The sequence below is a fragment of the Polistes dominula genome, unplaced genomic scaffold (genome assembly GCF_049000335.1).
Source record: "Polistes dominula isolate Pdom_NZ unplaced genomic scaffold, Pdom_raw_medaka contig_24, whole genome shotgun sequence".
Classification (NCBI taxonomy): Eukaryota; Metazoa; Arthropoda; class Insecta; order Hymenoptera; family Vespidae; genus Polistes; species Polistes dominula.
The window spans coordinates 8046735-8071238 of NW_028301150.1; the positions used below are offsets into that span (position 1 = coordinate 8046735).

Consider the following 24504-nt stretch of genomic DNA (forward strand, 5'->3'; position numbering starts at 1 on the left):
GATATCCGGTGTATTTCTCAAAGAATTTTACGACCGAAATCATTCCCTCCCTCTCTCTTTCTCTCTATCCCTCCCTTTATCTCACTATCTCTACCTATTTATCTTTCTAAAGAAATAAATGTAAAATCTTTTTAGGATTGAACGATGATAAAAAGGTATTGCTGACGCGTTGTTGACCAAAGCTACTTGTCATGTCCAGACGATCGATATCACGGGTCGCGCGTGTTTGTCTCTTTCTACGGGCGACGATGTGAACGTACCCTTATCTCCCCTTCGGAGGCGGCAGCAGTAGTAGCGGAGGCAACAGTGACGACGATAGTCTTCAAGTTTGCAGCCTGGTAAATCAAGGTCGGCATTTACAGGAACGCGAAGCCACGAGAGAGGCACAACGCGATTACTTTCGAATCGGGACGTTTGAAACGGCGCTCATATTACCTGTTTAAAACATTGATTGGAAAAATGTCAGAGGTTTCAAATAAATCGTGCAAAAAGTTTACGGCTTGTTGCTCGCTTTACGCGCGCGCGTCCTTTCCCTTCGACAAAGTAAGCAAGACTTTTTATACAATACAATATTGTAGAAAAAAAAGTTAAGCCTTTGACATTTCTATGTATACGACGATTATTTTCAAGTGGCCTCCTAAACGATACGGACGCACGTATTCTACCTACGTTCATACGTATGTAATATATATATATATATATGCATTTATGTATGCATATATCTATCTCTACCTACTTCCATTTCAATTTCATAATCTGATCTATTACGATTATGAAACTTTCCGTAATAGTAGAAACCATTGAATTCACAGTTCTCTGCATCGTAAGATCGGTAAGTAATAAAAAATTCTACCAACGACGGACCTCTTCGAATCAACACGTACCTATCTACCTTAAATGAAAAAATCATGAAAAAGTGTCTCTCTTTATCTGTGTTTTTCTCTTTTTCTTCCTCTCTTTCTCCCATTAATCAACGCAGTCACGCAGTGTCTACCACAATCTTTTTCGATTTCTTAATAGCTCTGCGGACAGTGATGGTTCCTTCTTAGGGTAAAAAAAAAATTCGTCCGTGTATTTTTCCACGTAGAAAAGTAAGTCTATGTTGTGGAAGTTCGTAAGACACGGATAAAAACTAGACGAAGCCTGATAAAGCTACTCTCTGATCTTTCCTCTCCTGACCAAAAGAGACGAAGTTGATTCTTTCCATCTAATTTGTCTGTTTTTATTGACTTATCGAGGAGAAGTCCTCTCCTCGAGTAACATTTGCTTTCAAAAGGCTTTCTATCTTTTTTTGACGATAGATCGCTACGATAAAATCAATAAAATGTACAAAAAAAGGGGACAAAAAAGAATCCAAATTATAGGGTTCAGGGGGACGGTGAAACATCTACTAAAATAAGTGTGTAACCTGCGCTATCATTCGAATATGTTGCAGGCATACGCTTGCTACTAACTTTTGTCCGTTAAATGCTATCGCAAGTTGTACGATTAATCCGCGATCGGATCGTTAATAAGAAGATAAAAGTATGCACTTTGGCGTGCTACTTATTCGCTGTCGGGTACCTTTTTACTGACGTATGTCACGCAACGAAATCGCTCGTGGCTTTCTTCTTTTCCTTCTTTCTTCATTTTACAGTCTAACTTTGTCGTCGTCGTCGTCGTCGTCGTCGTCGTCGTCGTCGTCGTCGTCGTCGTCGTCGTTCGCAGTATTGTTACTCTCTATGGCATTTCAGCAAATTGCTATGATCGGGGTACAATACGCCTCACCAATATAGTCATTTACTTATCCTTCAATCTATCCGTGTTCGTCTATCGTTCGTGCCTACTCAGAGAACTCGACGTGCTCGTAAAGCCGGAACGCGAGTCCCTCCACTTTTCCCTGCACACTTCGCTAAAAGTATCTATACGTATATATTTATCGTGATTTACTCCTACGAAGATATATTCTTCTTTGTTCCATTACGAACAATCGACGAGGTTTATTCGATCAATCGATCGATTCTTCCTCGCTACTTTTATCACGAATTTTGATTTTCTGTTTTATCCGCATCTACCATCCAACTATTTGATACGATAACGAGCTTCGATTTTCGTTCAATAGGATCGCACTTGTTGTTTTACTCCGCAAACGAGTAATGAGATGACAAGAAAGAGGCGTGTCGTTTTCAAACTAAAAAAAATCGCACTCGATTCGTCGTCAATCGCGAACATAGCTAATACAAGCTTACCAAGTTTTACGTCACGACGCAAGCCTGCGTATCGTCGTCAGCTTTGAGAGAAAAAAATGTGGGCGTCATCCTCGAAGGATTATATTTTGCGTTTTTCATGTTAAAAATACATAACAAGTAACAAGTAAAGATAAAAAATATAATCGACAACAAGGCGAAAACGTCGAATCGCGATTATCGATAATGAAGTGACACTAATCACCGGTTGTCTTTATGATTTATATTTCTACTCGTTATACAAGGATTAGAAAATCAGTTCTTGTTGCTGCAGTTTTCGAAATATTTAATAGAGCAAGTGTAACACCGACTAGATCTCCTCTCCTCTATCACTGTACAAATTATTTTTAAATAAACATTATTATTAGTTCATTCTTTTTTTACGCGAATCTACTCATTTATTTATCACAAATCAATTTATTCAAAATAAAAAATAAAAAAAAACATATTATTTGAATAATCATTTCTGCAGCAAAAAATTTCATGAAAAAAAAAAATCATTTTCTGTGCACACAAAAAAGAAATATGTAAGAATAGAAAATAAAAAATAAAAATAATTGCATGCCTGGTAACAAGAGTTTAATTAGTAAATCTTTGTTCGTTGTCCTTCGAATAACAAAACAAACACACGAAGAAACGTTTTCTCATCTTACAAAGCACACACACAAACAAAAAATAAAGAGAATCGAAAAAAGAAACGCGATGGGCGAGCCGTATATGCGCGTGTGAGAGAGCGTTGCTTCTCGTGCATCGTGTTAATATCTCGTTGTCAGCGGTGACTCCTGGTGGGGCTAGACTGATATACTGCCGACACACCCGTCACATTACGATACGAGAGATATGGCCTCGCAAAGTCCCCGCCACGCGTATCGTTCGCTCGTCTGTAAGCAAAGAACTTTGTGAGTGTACGCCTGTACTTTTTATATAACATAGTTATATGATATATATTTACATGTGAATATTATATATAAAATTGTTGAATGAAGTAAACCGCATATGTAACTTCAAATCATACGAAGATTAATTTACGTTCGAACTAACCGACCATTACATTACGAATGTTAAATTATTAATTTTTCCTTTTTTTTTCATTTTATGGAAAGATAATAAGAATCTTTTTTATTCTTTTTTTATGGTTATTCCTTTATTATTAAAATTTTCTTTAAATTTGTGTAAAAGATTATATATTAAATAAATTCATTATAAATTCATATATTAATAAAATTCATCTGGTAATATTTTTATTTAAACGGTTTGCTCTTGTAGAAAGCATGAAACTTCCTGCGAGAGAATGAAGTATACCTACATATATAAGCGGTGCACTATGTGCGTAAGCAAGAAACGTGCAAGCGCTACACAACGTGCTACTGGAAATAGATACATCGATGTAACGCGCGTGCCTCGTAGGTATGCGCGTGTGCGCGAACGCGTGTCTCCGTTCGCCACACAGAGAAAACGTGTGGACGCACCTACCACAATCGTTCCATCGATCGGACGTGTCGATATCAAGCTATACGTTACTTCATAACAATCGATTCTTTGCTTTTTGTCTCTTTTTAATTGATTTTGAAACGAGAAGTATCATGTTATTCGCTGTTTGCTATTAAAATGACATATAGAAATGCTTCATTATTCCGATCAAAATATTTAACAAGAAAAATAATAAGGATCGATTAAATCTGTTAATAATAGAAAATCAAATGATTATTAATATAATTTATCCTTTATTTTTATCAGAATCGGTAATTAATATACAATTATAATTATAATTTAATTTTCCATTCCAAGTGCATACATCAACAATTATTTTAAATGATTGCGTAAACGTTAAAAAATATCATATACCGTACAAGGAGAGCGTTCAATCATGAAAGCGTTTTAATTATAAAGATAATCAAGCTGGATCGTTGTAAAGAGACTCGACGTCGCACGAAAAAAGGAAAGAGCGAATGACGTGATCAATCATTTTGGAGAATTACGGTCTTGCAAAGAGAAAGAAAGAGAAAGAAGATGTACCCGTCTATAGGCAACGTCTACGTACAAGATCGTACCACTAGACCATTAAGAAATTTTCGATGATGAAACGTTCTCGCACGAGAGGGAACGGATTGAAGCGGGCATTTAGATAATTCGTGGAGATTAGCGGATACGTGTATGGGTTAGTAAAAATCTCGAAGAGAACGTTGTAACGCTGACAAAACTGGAACGTTGCACGAAGATCAAGATAATCGCAGCGCAAGTAACACGCTACTGGATGAAACGAGTAAGAAGAAGCACGTTCTTAAACGTTCAATCGTTTCTATTACATAATTTTTCACTTTTTAAGATGGATCTCGAACAACTTATACTTTCAATAATATCCTTCGTAAAAATATACCCAGTGAACACAAGACCTTAAAATGATGTCATACAGTGATCTTCCCATCATTAATTTTATGCGTATATATATATATATATATTATATATATTAGAGTTGGTCAAAAAAAATGACTTTTTGAAGTTCAAACTTCTTTAGAATAGGAGTGATCTGAAAAGTAAATAAACGGTAACGCAGCTATGTAACGAAGCTGTGTAACGAAGCTATGTAACGAAGCTATGAAACTCTATACTAAATAAAGAGAGAAAAAAGAGACAAACATAAAGGATTTAGCCTGCGAGAGAATGAGACGGAATATAGCTATACAGTTTTTCCTATTCTCGGTCTCCTCTTTATGCTATGCTTCGTAGTTATCGCTCCTGGTTGTATATGTGTGCGTTTGTGTGCGACTGCATACTAAAAAGCGTGGACATGTATTCTTTCGATACTCGAAGTGTTTGTAGGTAAGAGCGATAGAAGGGTAGAAGGAATAAACAGACGTAAGCACGTAGGTATGCGACAAAAGTATAAGGTCCAAACGAACCGACGGTCGAAATAAAGAAAGAGGCTGCGTGGTCTGTTTTTATTTTACCAAACGTGTCATTTCTTTTCTATTTAAAAATGTTTCTATTTTATTGAAAAATTAATATTAAATTATTTATGTAGCAAATATTATAATTACAATTATGAAATATATAGAATATAATAATTGTATTGTCTGCAATATTTTAAAAGAAAAAATGAAATGATTATCAGATACATCAGAGAAAAAAAATTAAACAACATTGTAGAATATTTTTCTTATAAATATCCAAAGACATGTTTTTTAATTATAATGTCTGCGTATTAAGGAAATTTATACTAATTTTTCAATAAAATAGAAAAGTTTTTAAATCAAAGAAACTAGACACGTGACAAAAATAAATAAACCTTATTTGCTTTATATTTCCAATAAGAATAAAATAATATAACTTATTTTACAAATGTAGAAAAAAAAAATAGAAAATATATGTATTTTTTAAATATTTAATATTATAAAATAAAACAACGAAAATAAAAATAGATTTTAAAATCGTTGTAATTCAAAACCCGATGAAACAAAAAAAATACGACCACAATTGCTCTCTTCTTTAACAGCATCTATAGTTATTAGTTGCAACACAAAAAGAAATACTTGTGTATGTTAACCCATGATAAAGATATCTGACATTCACAGAAAGTGTGAAAAGTGTAAGAGAAAAAAAAATTCATCTACCTGAGTTTCAAAAAAATATATATTATATTAACTTGGATTAGGACGGCGTATCTTTCTGTCGACAAATATTCTACAATTATCGTCTCTATCTATGGCTATCGCATTCAGTATTCCATCTTGATGGATAGAATTTTGAAAATATTAGTTTTTTCAGCTACCTACACCCCAAGGTCGGTTCCATATCATGAGAAAAGAATTATAAAAAACAGGGAAGGTCTGATAATATTCGATCTACATTTATTATCTTTATTATCGATGCGATAATATTCCTGCCTATAGTTTTTTTTTACAACGTGTCATATCTTTTCTATTTAAAAATGTTTCTATCCTATTAAAAAATTAATATTAAATTATTTATTTCGCAAATATTATAATTAACAATTATGAAATATATAGAATATAATAATTGTATTGTCTGCAATATTTAAAAAAAATGATTACCAGATACATCAGAGAAAAAGAATTAGAGAATACTGTGGAACAAATGAGGAGCAGCTAACAAATTCCATTCAAAAGCAAGTAAATTACTGTCACATTTTTATTTTGCTTCTTTATAAAATATATTTGATGCATAATGACAAAATATGTCTATTAAATTTGTTTTTTATATGTTTTTATGAAAAATATCCAAAGAGATGTACTGACCCATGCATATATGAAAATTATATTATAAAGTGTGATATTTGCGTAGTTAAGAAACTTATACTAATTTTTCAATAAAATAAAAACATTTTTAAAATGTTGAACGCCCAGCGTGAATCGGTCTTTATTTCTTCTATCCTAAAATGCTTGTTATATAGCGCAAGAATGTAGATGAAAACGGGAAATAGAAAACCATACTAACAAAAAAAATTTTATACCTGAGCTTCAAAAAAAGGACTATGTATATTTATTTAATTTCTGACGAATTATATTTCCTTTGATAAACATCCTACCATTTTTGTGACTATTTATAACTATCGCATTCAGCATTCCGTTTTTATTGCTTGAATTGTGAAAAGTGCACTTTTTATCAGATATTCCACCCAGAGACAATACCGGTGACCTTTATTATATTTAGTAATAATATTATAATAAGTAAATCCTACAATTATCTTACTCTTAAAACTGTGCATTTGTCTCATCCTCTGGAAACTTAGATTTTTGAAGGTTTCACTTCTAACACGTGTGATCTGCACACATGGTATTTTTTTTTTTCAAGTGCCACGGAAAAATGAGTTTCTAGACACCTTAAACAAATTCTCACCAAATATGAGCTCTTAATCTTAATAGGATGATCCTCCGCATCGCAGTTTTTTATTTTTTTCTCAGACCAATAGAATAAAATTCATACCTCATTATTTATTGATTGTACAGAAAAATGTTTTAGAGGCATTTTGTAGGAAATTTAATGCTCTACAAAAAAGGTATCTTATATTTTTTTCCGTAAACCTCACCATTTGAATGATATTGAAGATTTAAGTTTAATTGTTTTAAGACAAATTTCATTTTTGTTTATGAATTTTATAACTCGACAATAAATGACTATTATAAAATGTGCAATACAAATTTTTGTAGAAAATTAACTGCTGTATAAAAATGGTATGTTATGTTCTGGCGATTAAATTAAGCGTTCAAAAGATATTCATCATAACACTTTCATGTGTACTGATTTTTGTCTCTGAATATCTTTTGAATGCTTAATTTAATCGCCAAAACATAAGACACCATTTTTATAGAGCAGTTAATTTTCTACAAAATTCGTCTAAAACATTTTTCTGTACAATCAATTAATGATGATGATGTATGAATTTTATTCTATTTGACTGAAAAAAAAAAAAATAAAAAACTGCGATGCGGAGGATCTTCTTATTAAAATTAAGAGCTCATATTCGGTGAGAATTGTTTTAAGGTGTCTTGCAACCCATTTTTCCGTGGCACTTGAAAAAAAAGTCATTTTTTTTTACCCACTCTAATATATATGTATTAAAAAAAAACGGTGACGATAAGTCACCTTATAAGTATATATTTTCAGTGCATTAAATAAATATGTCTAATGGTTATTGTACCACCGGTGGTACACGTGGCATGGAACGTGTTAATTATAATTTTTATTATCAATGTATGTTATATTTTATTATTTAATATTATTTATTCATTATAATTAATAATATATTAATTATATATGTATTAGTAATATAATGTAAATTAATACAAGTTCGCATGATTAAGTGAGGCAAATCACCATCCTGTAATATACATCTAGTAATCGTAGGTTCCCGAGTTCAAATCCCGGGGGGTGAAAAAAAAATTATACGTCTTATACTAGTAAGAAATTCGGCAACAACTAGACATATGTATGACATCATTGCTTTTTTGTTTTTTTGTTTCGTCAGGTCAGCTTAACGTCATATTTATTACGTAAAAGTCTTACGTCAATAAGTGTGAAATAATGATTTACATGTGACTCATATCTGACTTATATCTTACGTAAATCCTGACATAGCGCAATATCATTTTAATGTCATTTTGACGTAATTGTGTTCACTGGGTAGGGTACTTTGGGGAGGGGGAGTTAAGAAAAAGTACGCTATGATAGATACACTTTTCATATGTAACAAATTTGCGAAAATGCGAGCTATCCTTTTTTGCTATGGTATTTTGCCAAAACGCAAAGTCGTTACGTAGAAGGAGGTCACTTGGTGCGCAATCGTTGATTTAAGATTTGACACCTTATACGCTCGGCAAGTTAAACGAGAAAAAGTTAGTCAGTTCTTTGAAAAGAGGGAATTCTTAGTCCGTAAAAGTAACGATTTTACAATTCAAGGAAACTGGATATCGTAATGTTTTATTATTTTTACCGACCTGAGACAAAATTTGGGAAAGAATATTCAATTTTGTTGCTGTAAGGATATAATCGTAACGACAGACTTCTTACTATTTTAGCCTAATTCCATCATACGCCTAATTCCTGTTTTGAAACTTCAAATCATTATTGTTTGATATTTGTTTAGTTTACAAATATGCCATCGTCCTTTTATTTTTCTTATCTTTTAGACGATAAAGTTCCCAAATCCATAGAAATAAGGAAAGAAATAGAAAAGGATAGGAAAAAAACATGTGTGCAGATCACACGTGTTAGAAGTGAAACCTTCAAAAATCTAAGTTTCGAGAGAATAAGACGAATTCACAGTTTTAGGAGTAAGATAATTGTAGGATTTATTTATTATAATATTATTACCATATATAATAAAAATCACCGGTATGGTCTCTGGGGAGAATAGCTGATAAAAAGTGCACTTTTCACAATTCAAGCAATAAAAATGGAATGCTAAATGATAACTATAGATAGAAACAAAAATTTTTTTTTTTTTTTATATGAGAGTTTATTTGCAATCTATTACATAGAAACAATAAGCAAATTTGTTGGTAAAAATAGAATAGTACAAGAATAACATGCAGGTATTTCGCTCAATAGCTAATACCTTCTTAATAGTAATATCACATGTATGATGTATATCTTAATGTAACAAAAATATAATATTGTATATTTAACCTTAACTCAGACTACTTGAAATATACTTAAAATCTAGTTATATTGTCTATCGGTTTGAATCTTTTTAAGCAGCGTAAATCATGAACTTCATTAAGCAGTTCATTAGCTAAGGTATTAGGGTGGAATTGGAGTTTTTCAGAGTACTTAGTAGTAGAGTTTTTAATAACTGACTTGACAGAGGGTATTTCAAGATCCTTAGAAATGTTTTTCTTACTGACATACCATGGAGAGTTTGTTATAATGCGAAGTGTCTTTGATTGGAATCTTTCAAAGATTTCAATATTAGAGTTGGCAGATGAGCCCCTAGAGAGTGTTTCCTAAGTTGTAAGCCAAGTTGCTTCCTCTTTTGCCAGATGTGGTGTTTCCAGTTTAATTTACTGTCTAAATGCATTCCTAGATACTTCACTGAATCTGATTGGGGAATTTGAATGCTATTAATTGATACTGGAGCACATGTTTGTTTTCTGAGTGTGAAAGTAATGTGCACCGATTTCGTTTCATTAATACGAATTCTCCATTTTTTTAGCCATAATTGTATACCGAACAAATTTTCTTGAACTAGGTTTGAAGCTAGTGTTAGGTTGGAGTGAGAAGCCATGATTGCAGAAACAAAAATGGTAGAATGTTTGTCGGTGGAAAGATATCCTATCTTAACCTAAGTAAATATAATATTTTTTTTTTTTGAAACTCAGGTAGATAAATTCTTTTTCTCTTATACTTTTCACACTTTCTGTGAATTTGATATATCTTTATCATAGGTTAGCATAAACAATTATTTCTTTTTGTGTTGCAACTAATAACTGTAGATGCTGTTAAAGAAGGGTACAATTGTGGTCGTATTTTTTTCTTTTCATCGGATTTTGAATTACAACGATCTTAATATCTATTTATCATTTCCCTTGTTTTATTTTATAATATTAAAAATTTTTAAAATATATATATTTTCTATATTTTTTTTTCTACATTTGTAAAATAAGTTATATTATTTTATTCTTATTGGAAATATAAAGCAAATAAGGTTTATTTATTTTTGTCACGTGTCTAGTTTCTTTGATTTAAAAACTTTTCTATTTTATTGAAAAATTAGTATAAATTTCCTTAATACGCAGACATTATAATTAAAAAACATGTCTTTGGATATTTATAAGAAAAATATTCTACAATGTTGTTTAATTTTTTTCTCTGATGTATCTGATAATCATCTCTTTTTTTTGTAAATATTGCAAACAATACAATTTTTATATTCTTTATAGTTCATAATTCTTAATTATATTATTTGCTACATTAATAATTTAATATTAATTTTTCAATAAAATAGAAACATTTTTAAATAGAAAAGAAATGACACGTTTGGTAAAATAAAAACAGACCACGCACCCTCTTTCTTTATTTCGACCGTCGGTTCGTTTGGACCTTATACTTTTGTCGCATGTCCACGCTTTTTAGTATGCAGTCTCACACAAACGCACACATATACCACCAGGAGCGATAACTACGAAGCATAGCATAAAGAGGAGACCGAGAATAGGAAAAACTGTATAGCTATATTCCGTCTCATTCTCTCGCAGGCTAAATCCTATATGTTTGTCTCTTTTTCTCTCGTTATTTAGTACATCAGCCATTTCACAGCTCCGTTCCATAACTTCGTTTCTTAGCTCCGTTTCCTAACCGACCGCATTTATTTACTTTTCAGATCACTCCCATTCTAAAGGAGTTTTCACTTCAAAAAGGAAATAACAAAAAGAATGAAAAGAAGAAACAAATTCGATGGAAGTGGAAGCTGCCGAGAAACGTTTCTTCCCACGGAGTAGTGTTACCCGGACATTTGGTCCAATAATAATACTAATTTCGTCTACCAAGGAAACCTATTGTCCGGTCGATGCGTCTACAGCGGATACAGCTCTTTTATTATATGCAACACACTAGGATACACGCGTGTACCTACACGCAAGAGTATACGCGATACTGCATTCAAGAAAAATGACTTGAGATTTTCAGCTAAGCTTAGGCCTTCTTGTAATTTTTTTAATGTTAACTTATTAACTGCACAATCTTTATCAGTGCTAGTGTCCTAAGGATCAATTTGATTTACAGTTTCGGATACCATTTTCATCAAATCCGCTTCGTCAACTTCTTCTTCCTCTAATAAACCTTGAACGTCCACAATAGCCATATCCACAAAACCTTCGCCTCCGATTGATTTAGCAAGTTCTAATATGCTACCAATTTCATTTTGTGGCGATTAACGCACGTTTTCTATTTTAATTGAAGAGAGCCATATCTTCTTCCAATGCGCATTTAACGTTGATGTTTTTAGTTCACAACAGCGTGAGACACTTTTTTTCAGGCCATGGAGATGAAAATAAATACTTTCCGCAACACTGTATCTTGAAGACGGCAAGCCTCGCCGCGGCAGTAGAAGTACAGTGTTGTACGTATCCCTTTTTACGTTTCGAATTTGAACGCGAGAATATCTTTTATCGTCTTCTTCGTTGTTGACGTCCTGTGATGACTACGTAAGCGTCCATTTACCGTTAATTCAATTAGTATATCGGCGTAACACGGTGCGTTAGTCGACGCATTCAGAAGCCTTGTCGCGAGCTTGCCACCAAAAGGCACGCGTTTCTCGCGAGGTTGACGACCCCCTTTCTACGTAGTCATTGCTATTGGCAGTTCCACCCTTGTTTCATCTCTCTTTACTCATTCTCGTTAATTCCCAAGAGCCTCGTATCAGTCGCGACTACTCTTGATCTCATTAGGATAAAACACGCGAGTACTCTACGCTTCGCCTGTTAACTGGATTACTATCAGAGAGAGAGGGAGAGAGAGAGAGAGAAGAGAGAGAGAGAAAGAAAGTGACTAATTCGCGTCGATGATACGTTGCATCACATTCGGTTATTGCTACGTCTAAATTTATGTGCTAACTCTATGGTAGAAGCACAGATTTAATAAAATTCCAAACAGTTTAATATTTTAATAGTATTTTTACATTATTTGTAAAAAAAAAAAAAAAAAAAACTCCAATTCCACCCTAATACCTTAGCTAATGAACTGCTTAACGAAGTTCACGATTTACGCCGCTTAAAAAGATTCAAACCGATAGACAATATAGCTAGATTTTAAGTATATTTCAAGTAGTCTGAGTTAAGGTTAAATATATAATATTATATTTTTGTTACATTAAGATATACGTCATACATGGATATTAATATTAAGAAGGTATTAGCTATTGAGCGAAATACCTGCATGTTATTCTTGTACTATTCTATTTTTACCAACAAATTTGCTTATTGTTACTTTGTAATAGATTGCAAATAAACTCTCATATAAAAAAAAAAAAAAAAAAAAAAAAAAATAAAAACAAATGGTTGCTGATTTATTCAGTTAGATAAAATATATACATATATATATATATATGTATGTAATTGACTAAGTCTTCATTTCATGTAATATATGCATAATTAAGGGTTCTGAATATCATAGATATTGAAGCAATAATGATTAAAGATAAGTAACGTATAAAAATAAATAATCAAATAAGTAAACTCAATTTTACACACGAAATATGTTAATATTAAAGTCATTTACCTTTGCAGATATTAACGCATTAATTAATGAAGATAAGCAAAGTAGAAAATTTTACCTACGATCGAGTAAGTAAACTCAAAGTTGTATATGCTTGGATAAAACTTATCTTAAATTTATACCTTTCGGTATAAACCAATATGCATGCATGAGTATTAAAATAATATATAACAGATATAACATACCTAACTTATCATTATTATTAGATTTGCTTTTCTATTAAAAAATTATCAAATTATCTTGATCAAAAAGCATACGAATAAATTATAGATAAGGAATAAGTAAAAATTCAGAAAACATGTTCGCAAGGCGTTATATGGCATCGGATACAAAATATTATTAATAATACCTACTGTCAAGTTGTTTATTATGAATCATATCCAAGATATAAAGAAGGATCCCCGTACCCAAGAGGGAGACGGTTGTCCCACCTCCTCTTATGTATTTTCTATCTTTTATCTTTTTATCTATTTATTTTTTGTCAATTTTTGTTTGCATTCTTTTTCAAAGACTCTCTATCCTATGGCATATCGCGCTATCTTCATGCGAATGCGTTACGATAATGTAAATTTTCTGTAACTCGACAGTTATGGCGTATCCTAAGCGTTCTGGCCGTCCGTAATTCCCTGCCGTAGAAGTAAGCGTATCCGATACTGATTATTATTTACTATACTACCTATGCTCGCGGCGAAGGCGCATTAGCGACTCGTTCTTTCGAATACTCGTAATTTAAAACCTTTTTTTAGGAGATACCGAAATATGGAAATTGGACGGCCATCGTCTGGAATATACTAGTCAAAGATATTTTGCGTCTCCAGGAATGATGAACAAAAAGTGTATGTAATTATACCTTTCAATCTATTGCTTATTTAAGTGTGTCAACGTTATTATCTTTTTCAATAATACTTTTGTGAATAGAAAGAATGAGTCAATGTAATATTAAATAAATACAAAAGAACTCATGAGGTGATCATTTTTAATGAAACATAATAAGTAATGTGATAGGAGTAACGTGTTCGATTTTCAAAATTGATTGATAATTCATCGAAGGATATGTAAAAGTGAGACGAACGCCTCCATGCCAAACTTGTTAAGCATTCGTGGAAGGGAACTGCTCGGTGGACCCTGTTATAGCTCAATTGGTTAAAGAGCAGTCGCCCGGAAAGCGAAAGATCCGTGGTTCGATTCCAGGTCTAGAGTCAGTCCAGCGGTCCAGTTTTTTTTTACGCATCTTACATAAATATATTGTACTTTAGAAGAACGAAGTATAAGTTCGACACATCGTCCTCTTCAAAATACTCCGTAAGACTGGCTCATTGTTCTTTATGAAAATCACTTTAAATTTTTTTGAAGTGAAAACTTCTTTAGAATGGAAGTGATCTGAAAAGTAAATAAACGGAAACGCAGCTATGTAACGGCTGCTATACTAAATAACGAGAGAAAGAGAGACAAACATATAGGATTTAGCCTGCGAGAGAATGAGACGGAATATAGCTATACAGTTTTTCCTATTCTCGGTCTCCTCTTTATGCTATGCTTCGTAGTTATCGCTCCTGGTTGTATATGTGTGCGTTTGTGTGCAACTGCATACTAAAAAGCGTGGACATGTATTCTTTCGATACTCGAAGTGTTTGTAGGTAAGAGCGATAGAAGGGTAGAAGGAATAAACAGACATAAGCACGTAGGTATGCGACAAAAGTATAAGGTCCAAACGAACCGACGGTCGAAATAAAGAAAGAGGGTGCGTGGTCTGTTTTTATTTTACCAAACGTGTCATTTCTTTTCTATTTAAAAATGTTTCTATTTTATTGAAAAATTAATATTAAATTATTTATGTAGCAAATATTATAATTACAATTATGAAATATATAGAATATAATAATTGTATTGTCTGCAATATTTTAAAAGAAAAAATGAAATGATTATCAGATACATCAGAGAAAAAAAATTAAACAACATTGTAGAATATTTTTCTTATAAATATCCAAAGACATGTTTTTTAATTATAATGTCTGCGTATTAAGGAAATTTATACTAATTTTTCAATAAAATAGAAAAGTTTTTAAATCAAAGAAACTAGACACGTGACAAAAATAAATAAACCTTATTTGCTTTATATTTCCAATAAGAATAAAATAATATAACTTATTTTACAAATGTAGAAAAAAAAAATAGAAAATATATGTATTTTTTAAATATTTAATATTATAAAATAAAACAACGAAAATAAAAATAGATTTTAAAATCGTTGTAATTCAAAACCCGATGAAACGAAAAAAATACGACCACAATTGCTCTCTTCTTTAACAGCATCTATAGTTATTAGTTGCAACACAAAAAGAAATACTTGTGTATGTTAACCCATGATAAAGATATCTGACATTCACAGAAAGTGTGAAAAGTGTAAGAGAAAAAAAAATTCATCTACCTGAGTTTCAAAAAAATATATATTATATTAACTTGGATTAGGACGGCGTATCTTTCTGTCGACAAATATTCTACAATTATCGTCTCTATCTATGGCTATCGCATTCAGTATTCCATCTTGATGGATAGAATTTTGAAAATATTAGTTTTTTCAGCTACCTACACCCCAAGGTCGGTTCCATATCATGAGAAAAGAATTATAAAAAACAGGGAAGGTCTGATAATATTCGATCTACATTTATTATCTTTATTATCGATGCGATAATATTCCTGCCTATAGTTTTTTTTTACAACGTGTCATATCTTTTCTATTTAAAAATGTTTCTATCCTATTAAAAAATTAATATTAAATTATTTATTTCGCAAATATTATAATTAACAATTATGAAATATATAGAATATAATAATTGTATTGTCTGCAATATTTAAAAAAAAATGATTACCAGATACATCAGAGAAAAAGAATTAGAGAATACTGTGGAACAAATGAGGAGCAGCTAACAAATTCCATTCAAAAGCAAGTAAATTACTGTCACATTTTTATTTTGCTTCTTTATAAAATATATTTGATGCATAATGACAAAATATGTCTATTAAATTTGTTTTTTATATGTTTTTATGAAAAATATCCAAAGAGATGTACTGACCCATGCATATATGAAAATTATATTATAAAGTGTGATATTTGCGTAGTTAAGAAACTTATACTAATTTTTCAATAAAATAAAAACATTTTTAAAATGTTGAACGCCCAGCGTGAATCGGTCTTTATTTCTTCTATCCTAAAATGCTTGTTATATAGCGCAAGAATGTAGATGAAAACGGGAAATAGAAAACCATACTAACAAAAAAAATTTTATACCTGAGCTTCAAAAAAAGGACTATGTATATTTATTTAATTTCTGACGAATTATATTTCCTTTGATAAACATCCTATGATTTTGGTGTCTATTTATAACTATTGCATTCAGCATTCCATTTTTATTGCCTAAATTTGGAAAAGTGTACTTCTTATCAGCTATTCCACCCAGAGACCATACCGTTAACCTTAATTATATATAGTATTAATATCATAATAAATAAATCCTACATTTATCTTACTCTTAACACTGTGCATTCGTCTCATTCTCTCGAAACGTAGATTTTTGAAGGTTTCACTTCTAACACGTGTGATCTGCACACACGATTTTTTTTTATTTATTCCTTTTCATATGACTTTCTGTAGGATTATTGGGTTCTTATAAATGAAAATTAACACAAAATATAATTTTAACCAAAAAACTTTTATATTTAAGTGCAGAAGGAATGGCACGTCTTTACCAAAGGGCTAAGAGTAGTAGTTCTAATAGTTCTAATAGACTAAGAGATGGGAACAAAGGTCCACACATATTAGGCATACGACTCGCTCTCTATATCGGTGACATCTATGACGTCTGCCGATATCCACAGCAAGCAAGTTTATACGTGTTAAAATAAACTATGGTTTTCTAGATAAGAAAGAAGAGAACCAAGGAGATTGATTTTCGTTCTTGAATCTGAGTTATATATTCCAACACTTTCAAAAAAATAAATTCTATATATTAGGAATATTATTTTCCATATACATATGCAACTTTTAGAAAGTTATATAAACAACAGTCAATAGAAGAATTTAAATTGATATTGATAGAGGACAATGAACGTGGATTTCGAAAAGGCTCATACGTCGGACTTATAATCTTTACTTTCAACTACAATATGTATTTTCTTTGATAAATTTACAATCATTTAAAATATGTCGAACAATTTCAAGATATGTCACACCCTAATCATTCTTCTATAAATAAACACATCTCGCAATAATTATCGTATCTCATACAGCACACATACAAACGCAACACATCTTATACTAGAACCTTCCATAATTTCGTTTAATTGTCAATCAACTGTGAGTTCTATATCACTTTCTCTGTCTATATCTCTTCTCTCTCTATTTATTACTTCTCTTCTTACATCATTTAATAAAATTTTATCGTTACCTAAAAAATCCTCACTTAAGAAATTTCACTTCAAAATATCTTTAGAAACTTTCAATAATGTAACATTCTAATCTAATTAACAAAACAACGTTCCATGAGATTATATTCAAAACGAGGTTCAGTTTTCCCTTTTATCAACGGGGAATACGTTTATCGAGGATCATGACTGAGACGAATTAAATTTACCGATCAGCACCGCGCGCGCGAGTCGTCGAGCCTATCAGTTGGTTGGAAATATTGGCTATGTCGGAGACACCGGAAGACGCCAAGTAGGGAAAACCGAGCGCATCGGCCGAATATTATGCGAAGAATATCTCACAGTTATGGTAATGCAACGTAAATACATACCTACGTGCTTGGATTTCGACATAAAATATACACGATTTAAACTAACTATAAAGGTCCTGATTTCTTATTTTCATTTTTATTAACATTATGCATATTCGAGAAGATATTGAACGTGAGTATCGGTCTATTAAGTTTTGATCAGCTTTATCTATGGTATAAGTAACGTGTCATAAATAGGTCCGTATAGGGAAGCGATAGGCAAATTAACGTCAATTAATAAATTTATCGGCAAGACACCAAACGTGTAATGTTTCCACCTGTTTTTATTACTTTGGTATATATAAATTGTATACGAATATGTACGAATGAGATAATACAAGAAAATTAATGATATATTAAAAATGTAAATTTTAATTAAAAAAAACGAAATCTCTCTTTCTATCCTTCAATTCAATTAAAATTTTTTATACAATATATTAGAACATATCTAGATTGACTTACAATTTGAAAGATTCCCGCCAACGCAAACGTTAGATTGAGACTCTGGTTACCACATGAGCTTAACATACTCGACATCTGGAATCACTCCTTAGGGATTAAGGACATCACGTACTTACTCTAATTCATAATGCTTCGTAATGCTAATAGCATATTCTGCTTTTCCTTAGTAATATTTTTTTAATAATGTTTTGCCGCTCCGTATCTACGTAATCTATTCGTTGGTCCTAATATTTTGACTTAATGCGATTATTTAATATACCTCTAAAGTTAGTACTTTTATTTTTAGAGCATTGTATTAATTTAATTATGCTTCTAAAATAGGAAGAGATTTCCTGAGCAAATCTAAAATTAGAAAATGGATTGTCGCCAATTCGAACGATTGAAGCAATGAAAAAAAAAGTTCGAGACGAGTGACGATTACAGCCAGTTGTACAGCTTTAACGTAGCCCAAAGACACAGCGTATTTATTCTAATCTATGCCGATCTATAGACAAGCTAATGATATTCCAGCCCACACCTTGACGCACGCTAATTATAGGTAAGCTTGCAACGTGCACCTACAATACAATGCACAAATTGGTCGACTATCAGCGATGATAACTTACATAGAACATAACTTGACTAGCTCTATCGACATTCAATGAAATACTGTACTGTTATTTTTAAGATAATCGACGGATATAGAATTCTTTCTACACTCCAGGTATCTCGAAGAAAAATCTATCGTGTTCATGTTAGCAGATGCTATAAAGAAAATCATAGATACGAGAATACAGATATATACATATGTGCCTAACCAATAGACCATAGGCAATTGCCAATTCTGAATTATTGATGGCTTCATTCGAAAATTCTCTCTAGTACCAGGTGGCCAGGTTCTGGATCGTTTCCAAAGAAAGGTAGCTCGCCGATCGTGATCCTAGACGATCTTGCAGGAGAAACACCGGTCTAATAGAATCGAAAAAAAGAAGAGAGAAAGGTATATAGCTTTGGTTTTGACGGCGTGCCGATGTTTGACTAATGCCAACCAATTTAGACTTTTGTTACTGGCCTCAGCACTCCCGCTGAGAAAGAAAGAGAGAGAATGAGACAAGGGGTTCTTTCGGTTAACCGACCTTACTACCCTCAAGGAAGGAGTTTCGCTTTTTGATTCTATCGAAATCACGGGGAACGTTGGATCACCCGCTGGGATCTTGTCATTTTCGGAAGAGTTTCGATGTGTAAGGTTTGTTTAAATCTCCATATGCACTTTTACTTAAAACCTGTTGATAAGAATAGAGCTAGAAGGAGAATTATTGTGCTCGTATGAAAGAGAAGATATGCAAGAAAGATACTGGGGGGATGATAAGATATTCAACTTGAAGGAAATATTTACGACATTTAACTGAAGGTAAATTTAAATGATTTAAATAATATCTAAAATATTTTAATAACGTGTATAATTTCAACGATACGATATAAAGCTCATATTCAACTATTACAGATCCGATAGAAAATGTTAAGGATTTCTTTTGGAAAGTGTTCGAGAAAGGAGGGAGGATCAAACGATAACAGAAGTTTCCGGTTTGAAAAAGTTTATTTTTTATGTAGAAAAAAAAGGGTATATACGCGAACCACTTGGTATGTCTTAGAACGGTGAATTACGGTATGCAGAAAATTTTCACTCCAACTTTATCGGTCTAGGTCTGAGCCAAGCAGTAATGCACGGTTGTAACGTCGAGCGGCGAGTTTTACAGGCCGTGTCACCATGGAACTATCGCGATATTATCGTCGTAATTACACCGTACATGGTAACGGTACTCCGTAAAATACTATAGAACGTTATAGCAGCAAATACTCCTTACAACGCGCCATTGCGCCTACATTTTTCGTTCCATCGATAGAACCAGGCAAAATTTAATATCGTTCTTGCTCGATTTTCAGGGATGCTCTTGGCCTTCATTCCGGTTTTACTTGAAGAAATGTCGTTAATGATAAAATTACCAGTAATTATCGACAATTTACCAAGATTATCGATATTGTTACTTATTAAAGGGATTAACTCGAGAAAAATAATCGATCTTAGCCACTAATACTAATATGTGGTACAAAAGAATAAAAGAATAAGTGAAAAAGAGCAACAACAAAAAAGAAGTAGAAAAAAAAAAAGAGAAAAAGACACTACTTGGACAATCGCCGGATGCCAGAGTCGCGCACAAATGTGAATGCAGGTGTGCACGTCTATGTATGGTGTACACTCGACGACAACGACATTAATGTGCCACCATCTAGATATCGTTATAATATGCAAATGTCTAGCGAACACGGATTTCAATGAGTACCGCCGACTTTAGAAACGATGTACATTTATTTTCATTGAAAAAGATCTCTGAAGCTTAAGAATTTTTAACGATGATTTTTGTCAAAATTTGAGTATCGTATAAAACATATATTAAATCAGGCAATTTAAAAAAAAAAATTTTTTTTACTCTAGTCACAAAAGATATTCGAGAATGGATCGCTAATGAAAAAAAAAAATATAAATAAATAAAAACATTACGACTGACTAATTATTCACGGAAGATTTTCAAATGCGAGGTTATACGATAATACGCGAAGCTAAGCCAAGCAAGGCAAGGCAAGACAAGGCGAGACGAGATGAGGTGAGGTGAAAAGAGGTGAGAGAGGTGAGGTGAGGTGAAAAGAGGTGAGGGAGGTGAGGTGAGGGGTGAAGTGAGGTGATGCGGAACGTGAACCCGCCTGAATTACATGGTGTATTATTAACATAGAAATTTTGCTCGTATCGCCAGCCGTTCGCTTTTCTCCTCGTAATAATACCGACACAGTGCTTTGCACGTGAAGAAGAAGCGGCTGGTGAGAGAGTGCTTTCGAGACGACGCCTCTGTGTTAATTAGTACCACCAATTAGCGTGCGTCGCTTTACCTTCTCCTCTCTCTCTCTCTCTCTTTCTCTCTCTCTCTCTTTCTCTATCTCTCTTACTTCCATCCTTTCACTCGGATTTATCGATTTAGTCACTCGTAGCTACGCATGTATATAACATACAATAACCATATTTTCTTTTTTACTTCTGCGTCATTTCGTTGCACTATAAAATATCTATTAATTCTATCTGCATCTCCAAATTAAAAACAAAATATAAAAGATATAAAAGCATCGGTTAAAGTTGCTCAAATCAATTTCAAACAAATATTTGTCATGTTAGTTTTTCAAACTTGGTTACGTAAAGGTAAAAAAAGGTAATTGATATATGCACAAATTTTTAACCCTCTCTCGATCAACCCCTATATGAGATCTTCTCTCTTTTATTAGCATTTATTTTCTCGAAGCCGACAGCGAAGTAAGAGACAACTTTGGCAGAAATCTTTGCGTTGCGATTATAGAACGAACGTAAATCATTGGACAATGGTGTAGTAGGTAGCGTTGATTCTCGCTCTTGCTTTCTCCCTTTTTTCTCTCTTTCTCTCTCCCTCCCTCCTTCTACTTCTTCTCTGTCTCCTCTCTGTCCCTTTATACTGTCATTTCATGTATACGAAAGACCAAGAGCATAAATCCGTGATATAAATCAACGCTGGGATATTATGGGACACCGCTGCGAATGGAGATACACATTGGGGGGCTAGACAATTTTTTTCCTATTTTTCTTCTGCCGCGTGATCGAGTAGCGCCTCTACGAATGAAGAACGAATTGAAAAAAGTCATCTTGCAAACCATGAAACACGAAGCCAACGTAAATAAGTACACACATATAGATACAATATATGTGCGTAAGTATAATGTTGAAAGTTCTGAATATAATTCGTGTTAATTCCGTATAGAACATCATGCTAATTTGGCAAAATCTATGGCATTTATTTCGTTTACCTTTACAAATGACTCTCATCTTTCGACACTATAGTATCGTTCCAATCATTAGTCTTAATGATTCTATGTGTCTTAATATTCGGCAAAATTGTTAAGGTTGTCTTAATAAGGTGTACTTTATAAAGGAGAAAGTGACAGAGACGAAAATGGTATTTTATATGTGTATGTATGCGTGCATGTAATTCATCTCTTTTTCTCTCTCTCTCTCTCTCTTTTTCTCTTACTCTTTTCAACTCGATGATGGATTGCAAAGGATGCACCGTGGATGCGAGTCACGGTTCGTTACAATTTCTTACTGTAGGCGCCTTCCACTGATGGAAAGAGGAAGAGGAATAATAATAATGATAATAATCGACGATGAGAAAGGTGAAAATAAAGAAAATTAAGAGAGTTAACGAGGATGGTATGATAGAAGGGAAAAGGCGTGTCCAGGACATTAGAATAATCAATTAATCGAAGACTGATCTTCAAAGGATCTATGAAGATCATCGTATGTCTTAACGATTCAACTTCTCGTATCTTACAGTTGAGTCTTATTACCGTTGTCATGTGGGATGTCACGATGTTAGACGTTGAGGAATGAACGAACAGACGGCGGACGAAGAACGACTCCATTGTTCGGTACTTTCTCAGTACAAATTCAACGATAGCTCAATAATAAAGCCAAACATTGAGATATAATTTAATCGAGACTCTTATTTGTTTCCATTCATTTTCATCTTCATTTTCTTCTACTACTTGTCTTTCTTTTGAACACCAATACTTCAAGTAAGTAAGTAAATATCTATACAAAGTGATAGATAAATCGATAAATATCTTTAGCATCGGTGCATTGAAAATTCTCATCGATTGTTCTACCAAAAAAAAGGTAAGTGGAGTAAACTGAAAAATAATTTACACCATGGTGGTATCTCGAAGAACGAGATGAAGACGGCGAATCTCGAGAGAACGCTTACAACGATAAGAAGGTACGAATGGTGTACTGTACTACTCCCCTCTCTTTCTTCTTACTCGTTCACTCCTTCCTTTATTCCTTATCTGATACCTTGTAACATACCGTATTCCCTTACTCGAGATAACCCTTCGCGAACGTGAACTCGTATACGCAACGTGCCTATTGTTTATTTCTCTAAGGAAAGAACGATCTATAACGCTAAGTAATAAAGATCTCGGGTACCTTTATCTGATGGCTTTTCGTTGTGGAGAGTCGCGATATTACGACGAGGACGTGTCTCTTTGTTCGCTTTTTCGCACGAAACCGCGTGAGCTTCGATAAACTTCAGACAAGGAAGAGAAAAAAAGAAAGAGAGAGGGAACTCTCTTTAGGAAAGGAATAAAATAAAAAAAATAAAAAGAAGTCTGACTGGAAAGGCTGCCTATCGAATGCTCGCGTTTGAACACTGAAAGGTCCGAGAACAAATCGCCAATGAGATCTCCGACAATCGGTTGACTTTACGCGCAGCAATTCATTTTCGTCTTATCTGATATCTCCGTGAGCAATATGGAGAAGTACTAGAATACTAGACAGCCGTTTGCTACGCGCATTTTGTGCGAATAATCGCGTCGACTGTGATTTCTGACTACGATAGATATCTTCTTTTCTCTCTCTCCCTCTTTCTTTGTTTCTTTCTTTTTTCTTTTCTTCCAGCTGCCAATGAATTTAATAGATCCGTCATCGATACGAACGCATAACGTAATTTGATTTTTTTCATTACCTCTTTCGTACGATAGAATGAAAGATAGGAATGAAACGAACGTTAAGAGAAGACTAATTATTGCTTTTCTCTAGCTTGTCGCCAAGGGCTCTTGTTAATATTTACCTATGAGACTACTACTAACATAATTTATCTCTCAACGATAAACTATGATTTTCTTTTACAATTTGTTAATTTAGAATAAATTCAATGTTTCGAGAATGAAAGATCGTTACTTTCACTCTCACTTGTTATCTTGACTTCTTTATTAATAAGCTAGATTTCAAGTAAAACTTCCCAATGTTAGGATATAATATTACGTAATGACATTAGTAAAGGAAGAAGAGTAATCGCGCATCCTAACAAACTGATCAACATTCGCGAAATTGTGTTATAAAATTATTCTATCAACACAATACAATGATAAATTTATATTTTAATAAATAAAATACTAGCTCACATAAAATACAATAAAAACAGTTGGTAATCTAATAAACTAATCCAAATATAATATGATATAGAAAAGAAAAAAAATATATGCATACATATACAAGGTGATTCATTAACTCTTGCCAACTAAATAGCTCTAAAAGTATGACAGTAGCTGAAAAGTTGCATAAAAATTCAGGACCATAATATGAACTTAGTTTTTTTTGTTAGGTAGAACCGCTTTCAAGATTTAGTGGTCAAATGTGTTTTTTTAAATAGAATACTATATTTTAATACTTATTTTTTAATTACGATTATTGAGACGAATCC

The 24504-nt window shown here is 32.8% G+C and overlaps 1 protein-coding gene and 1 long non-coding RNA gene across 11 annotated transcripts in view; one reads left to right on the plus strand and one right to left on the minus strand.

Annotated features, from left to right (window-relative positions):
* MESR6 (misexpression suppressor of ras 6) overlaps window positions 1-24504 on the minus strand; it is a 436905-nt gene that overhangs the window by 214438 nt on the left and 197963 nt on the right. The window lies entirely within an intron of this gene.
* LOC149030859 (uncharacterized) lies at window positions 263-22700 on the plus strand. Its single transcript, XR_016178283.1, has 9 exons — window positions 263-543; window positions 12968-13024; window positions 13544-13792; window positions 18512-18728; window positions 18894-19169; window positions 19227-19580; window positions 19674-19810; window positions 19874-19980; window positions 20114-22700. It is a non-coding gene; the product is annotated as an uncharacterized LOC149030859 (long non-coding RNA).